The sequence below is a fragment of the Marmota marmota genome, unplaced genomic scaffold, assembly GCF_001458135.2.
Source record: "Marmota marmota marmota unplaced genomic scaffold, marMar, whole genome shotgun sequence".
Classification (NCBI taxonomy): domain Eukaryota; kingdom Metazoa; phylum Chordata; class Mammalia; order Rodentia; family Sciuridae; genus Marmota; species Marmota marmota.
Window position 1 is genome coordinate 3,917,701 of NW_025999898.1, and position 5,858 is coordinate 3,923,558.

A 5,858-nucleotide genomic window follows, 5' to 3' on the forward strand; every position below is an offset into this window, starting at 1 on the left:
CCAGGCTTGTGGCACATCCATGAGAAAACATTCAAAAGCCATTTTTGTACATGTCATGCCTGTTGAGCCTCCAAATCATGTTTCTGAAGTTCAGTGAGTTAAATAAGAAATGAGTGACTTTCGTATTTCCCTATTTATTTCATGTCAGCTGAGATTCCCAGTGGTTATATCTAATGCCTGACAAACACCTCATCTTACAAGGACATGTGCTAGGAAATCTAAGGAGTATGAAAAAGATGGCAAGATATGGACCTGAGACATTTTCCCTTAGAATACTTCAGGGACAAAAAGTGGATTTGAGTAGTTGCACTTAAGAGACAAAACATTTTAAAAATCCAGGTTATCTGAGTGTCACTGTGTTGTTGTATTTATGTGCTTTCTCTTACTTTAAAACCTACTGAATGTAATTCAAGGGACATAAATAGGAGCCCTCAGATTGTCCCTTGCAGATTTGGGGCACAATAGTCAAATACTTGAACAATATAAAAAAAAAAAAACATGCGATGAGCATAATCTGACGGAACTGGCCGCATCCTGAGCTTGCACTGTACAACAACTACCTGGAGAAAAATGTCAAATGAGTGCTTTTTCCCCCATGTACATAATTTATACAATGAGGAAAATAGCTATCCAGGACAACTTTATTACTACCCATGAGAACCTCCAGAGGGACCTTATGCGAACTCAGTAGTAGGTCCATTGTTGAATGCTGCTCTGGGTGATCTCATGGTTAGCAGTCAGCTTGCTCACTGTCATGGCCCAAGTTTGATTTCTGGTCAGGGAAGACATTCTTTTGCCAGCTGTGGAAAATACTTAGGAGCCTGGGTCAGTGGGATAACAATTTGGAGGCAACCTTCAACAACTGAGGAATAATATGTCTCAAAAATGAAAGAAAAACAACAAAACTACTAAAGAGAAGCCATTCAGCTTAATACACAATTTGGGACATCAACATTGTTTCGGCTTATCAGTGGTTATGAACATTGGTTTGGTGAGCAACTTAAAAGGTGACCAGGAATTGGTTGGACATAAGACTCTGCATGAGATGTGTGCACATATAGTGTCATGGTTTCCATATTTCCAGTTTCTTTTGAGTCCCAGACATAATTCTCTGCCTCATTGAAGGGTTCCTTGGCTCAGGGTTGCTTTGCTCAATAAAGTAGAATTAGAGGAGTCCTGTGCTACATCGGGACAATAGCATGATAAGATGCAGAGCTACTTCCCTCCTTCTCCTCTGCATGATTCCTTCTTCATTTTGATAAATATTATCCCAATGAGTGATCACATATTGAGTTAGTAAAAGAATGAAATGAACACATGGGGAATCACCATTTATCACATGTGGTAGAAAAGGTTTGTGAATAAAAATTTTGCCATGTTATTTCACAACACAGAATTGCAATTGTGTTCATCCAGAATGATTAAGAGTATCTGGTCCAAAAACAAAGTTAAATTGCTATGTCTACACATCTCAATTCTAACAAATAACGTGTCTTCATTGGGTGTCTGATTCAGTATAAAGCTCCAATTTCTCCACAGCATGTAGATCAGCAAGATTGATTTTAGGAGATGCAGATGCAAGTAGATATCTGGGAAACTGCTCACCCTGGCCCACAGTGTGTGGAACAGTATCCCAAATAATATGAGGCTATTCTCAAACTGTCACTCACATTAGCCCCTGGAGCTTAGGAACATTCTCCTTAATTAAATATGGATTCAGTGGCAGTATAGATTATATGTTAGGCCACAAAACAAGGCTTAAGAAATTGAAAAGGAGGGACTTTTTCTAATATTCTAAGAGGCCAGTTTTTCTCTCCTGAAAGTTTTACTGACATTGATAACTCTACCTAAACAATGAGTGCTATCATGCTTACATTATTGTCAATCAGCAAAACCCTAAAATCTTGGGTTGGTGGCATAATCTAAGCAGCTTAGGAGGCTGGGGCAGGAGTATCACAAGTTCAAAGCCAGCCTCAGCATTTCAGCAAGGTCCTAAACAACTTAGCAAGACCCTCTCTAAAAAAATAGGGGGACTGGGTATGTGGCTCAGTGATTAAAACCTTCTGCACTCAATCCCTCACCAAAAAAAAGGAAAGAAAAGAAAAGACCAAGCAATCAATCAAACAAACAAACAAACAACAACAACAACAAAAAACAGTAAATCCCTTCTGAGAATGATGTATTTTTGAGTAATGTGGTCATGTAGATCTGGTTGACCATCTTCATAACCAACTTTATATTCACAGAATGACTTAAAAAGTGAAAATGGAAAGAAGAAGAAATTTAACCCTCTACCTTGGAGCATTTTCTTTTTTTCTTTTTAAAACTTTGGATTAAATTACTAAAAGAATTTTTAAGTTAAGCTTTCTCCACATCGACATGGAGAGAGAGAGAGAGAGAGAGAGAGAGAGAGAGAGAGAGAGAGAGAACAATCTCTCTCACACACACACAGATTAAAAAAAAGAGAATAAAATTGTTCAATGAGTTTTATAAATTGTAGGTATTATCATGTTCCTTTTATATGTATTTCTTTCTGTATGAATTAATTTAAAACAAATAAATGGATCTCAAAGGCCATTACTGAACTGGGGACTCTTAAGGGGGAACATAAATAAATTACATTATTGTATAATATCCTATTACCACTTCATATTTACCCAGCAACTGGAGGCATTGTTGGAACCATATCCTCAGTGATTTGATTTGAGCAACTACAGGTCATGACCTTGCAACAGGATCCACAGAGCACATACTCTCCCTCTGGCCTGTTTCTTCTAAAATGTTTTTTGCACCCTGCCAGCATTAGCACTTCATGAGGAGACAAAATATTCTACCTGATTTTTTGCCTTTGCAATGAAGAAAAGTCTCAATCTTTTCCAGGACATACTGTGTTTCAAAACTGATAGGGAGCTACACTAATTTACCTTTCTGATCTAGGAAATGGACTGGATGAATCAATTTGTATTTTTGTCTTGCAATGTCACTACTTTCAACTCACAATTATGAGGGAATTTTTATATCAGTTGCATTATTTATTTAAATCACAAAAGATTTAATTTAAATTTCAAAAGGTTAGTAAAAGCAATATAGCATAATAATAATATTTTCATATCAGTAATTTCCTATATGATGCATTGGTTCTTTATAATTGTATATTTCTTCAACATAATAGTTTATAATATTATTTTCTATGGATGAAATAGAAAAATTATTAATGCTGATTTTTCACATGTTGTCCCCTTAATCTGCTCAACCAGTGCTGAATGTATTAGGGCCCCTTTATATCAAGATACAAACACCAGCTCTGTATCTTTGTATCCCTCATCAGAAGAGTCACCTCAGTGGGTGATAAAAAATATGTCTGGAAGCAAATTGTACCTGGGATGGTTTTCTTGGAATGCAGATATTCACGTCAACCCTGAATACATTTTAAAGAGTCATGTTTGCTGAAATTTCTCCCATCTTTTGGCTGCAGATTGAAATTAAGTCATTTTTTGGCATAGGCTTGATGTTTTAAATTTTTTTTTCTGAATATTTTGGGGATTATCAATTGCAACATGGAATTAACTTAGTGATTGATGGTTATTTTAACTGCATCTTAAACATAAATTTACAAAAATATGTTCATACATATAAAAGCAAAATTGATATCCAGTTAGTAATTGTCATACAACATTTCTGGTATCTTCTTAATATAATTTCTTTAGCATCAAGGCAGTAGTCTACATCAAGATGTAGGTTGGCAAATTGCACTTCTATCTAGTTCCCAGGTAATTATTCCATTTTAAAGAAAACTGAGTAACACTCAGTTTTATTATTAGATCTCAATAATAAAATCAATTATTGAGAAAGAATTATCAATTATTTGTTAATATTTTGAATGTGAAGGGTCTTAAAAGTAGGGGAGAGAACTCTGAATCTCCCTCATGGTTTACAAATATTGGAGGAGAACCCCTCTGATTGTTGTCACAAACAGAGTTAGAAAGGAAGCCCAGTGTAGGAGGAGCAACACTGAATAACTGATATACATTGGGAGGGACAAAGTAAGGCACATGGCCATGAACCATAGGATATAAGGAGTCATACAACCCCAACGTCTCCATTAGTGTCAAATATTTTCACAGCCTCTTTCTCTCTACCCTGTAAGAATTGAGATTCTAAGCTCATAAAGATTGTATTTCTTCAGCTGATAGAGGACAGGAGGAAATCAAGGCAGACAAAAGTTGGGAACACAAATTCACTGAAAACATACATTGGGAAAAAGATAGCCTTTTCAACAAATGGTGCTGGGAAAACTGGAAATCAATTTGCAGCAAATTGAAACTAAACCACTCTCTCTCATGATGCACAAAACTCAACTCAAAGTTGATCAAGAACCTAGGAATTAGACCAGAGACCCTGCACCTAATAGAAGAAAAATTAGGCCAAAATCTTTATTATGTTAGATTAGGTCCTGACTTCCTTAATGAGACTTCTAAAGTAAAAGAAATAAAAATCAATAATCAATAAATGGGATGGATTCAAACTAAAAAGCTTCTTCTAAGCAGAGGAAATAATAATGTTGTGAAGTGACAGCCCACAGAGTGAGAGAATGCCTTTACTACATGCACATCAGATAGAGCATTGATTTCTAGCATATACAAAGAACTCCAAAAATTCAACAACAAAAATAAATAACCCAATCAATAAATAGGCAAGGACCTCACTCATGAATAATTATTTTTATTTTTAAAATTTATTCTAGGGAACTGTGACCACTGGCACAACAGGCGTAGCGGCCTGCTGAGAGGCAGAGCCGCCCCCTCTCCCCGTGCCTGCAAGGTAGGCGGAACTGTGACCACCGACGGAAAAGGCCCAGTGGCCCGCAGAGGGGCAGAGCTGCCAACCACGCCTGCAAGGTAGGTGGGCCTGCGACCCACATGCAGAACAGGTGCAGGCCCTGCTGAGGGGCAGAGCCGCCCCCTCCCCCCGCACCTGCAAGGTAGGCGAAACTGGGACCACCGGCAGAACAGGCCCAGTGGCCTGCTGAGGGGCAGAGCCGCCCCTCCCCCCGAGCCTGCAAGGTGGGCGGAGCTGTGACCACCAACAGAACAGGTGCAGCGGCCTGCTGAGGGGCAGAGCCACCCCCTCCCCACACGCCTGCAAGGTGGGCGGAGCTGTGACCACCGACAGAACAGGCCCAGAGGCCTGCAGAGGGGCAGTGCCGCTGCCTGTGCCTGCAAAGTAAGCAAAACTGCGACCACCGACAGAACAAGCCTAGCGGCACGCAGAGGGGCAGAGCCGGTGCCCGCGCCTGCAAGGGAGACTTTGCAACTATACAAGACCAATATAAATATATAGGGGGAAAATTCAATAGCACAACAGTTTCACCAAGCAGAAAGAAATGTGAACAGTATGAAGAGACAAGGAAAGAAAGGACCACAAGCAATGCAGGTCAACTCAACGTTAGAAGAGGTAATATCTGCAGCAGATGGAATGTCAGATAAAGAATTCAGGATATACATGCTTCAGATGATCTGGAGTCTCAAGGAAGACATCAGACAGCAAAATTAGACAATGAAAGATCACTTCAACAATGAATTACATAAACAAATCCAAGAAGCAAAAGATCAACTATACAGGAAGATAGAGGTTATAAAAAACAAACAAACAGAAATCCTAGAAATGCAGGAAGCAATAAACCAACTTAAAAACTCAATTGAGAATACTACCAGCAGAGTAGAACACTTAGAAGATAGAACATCAGACAATGAAGATAAAGTATTTCAACTTGAAAAGAACATAGACAGCTCAGCAAGACTGTTAAGAAACCATGAGCAGAACATCCAAGAAATATGGGATAACATCAAGAGACCAAA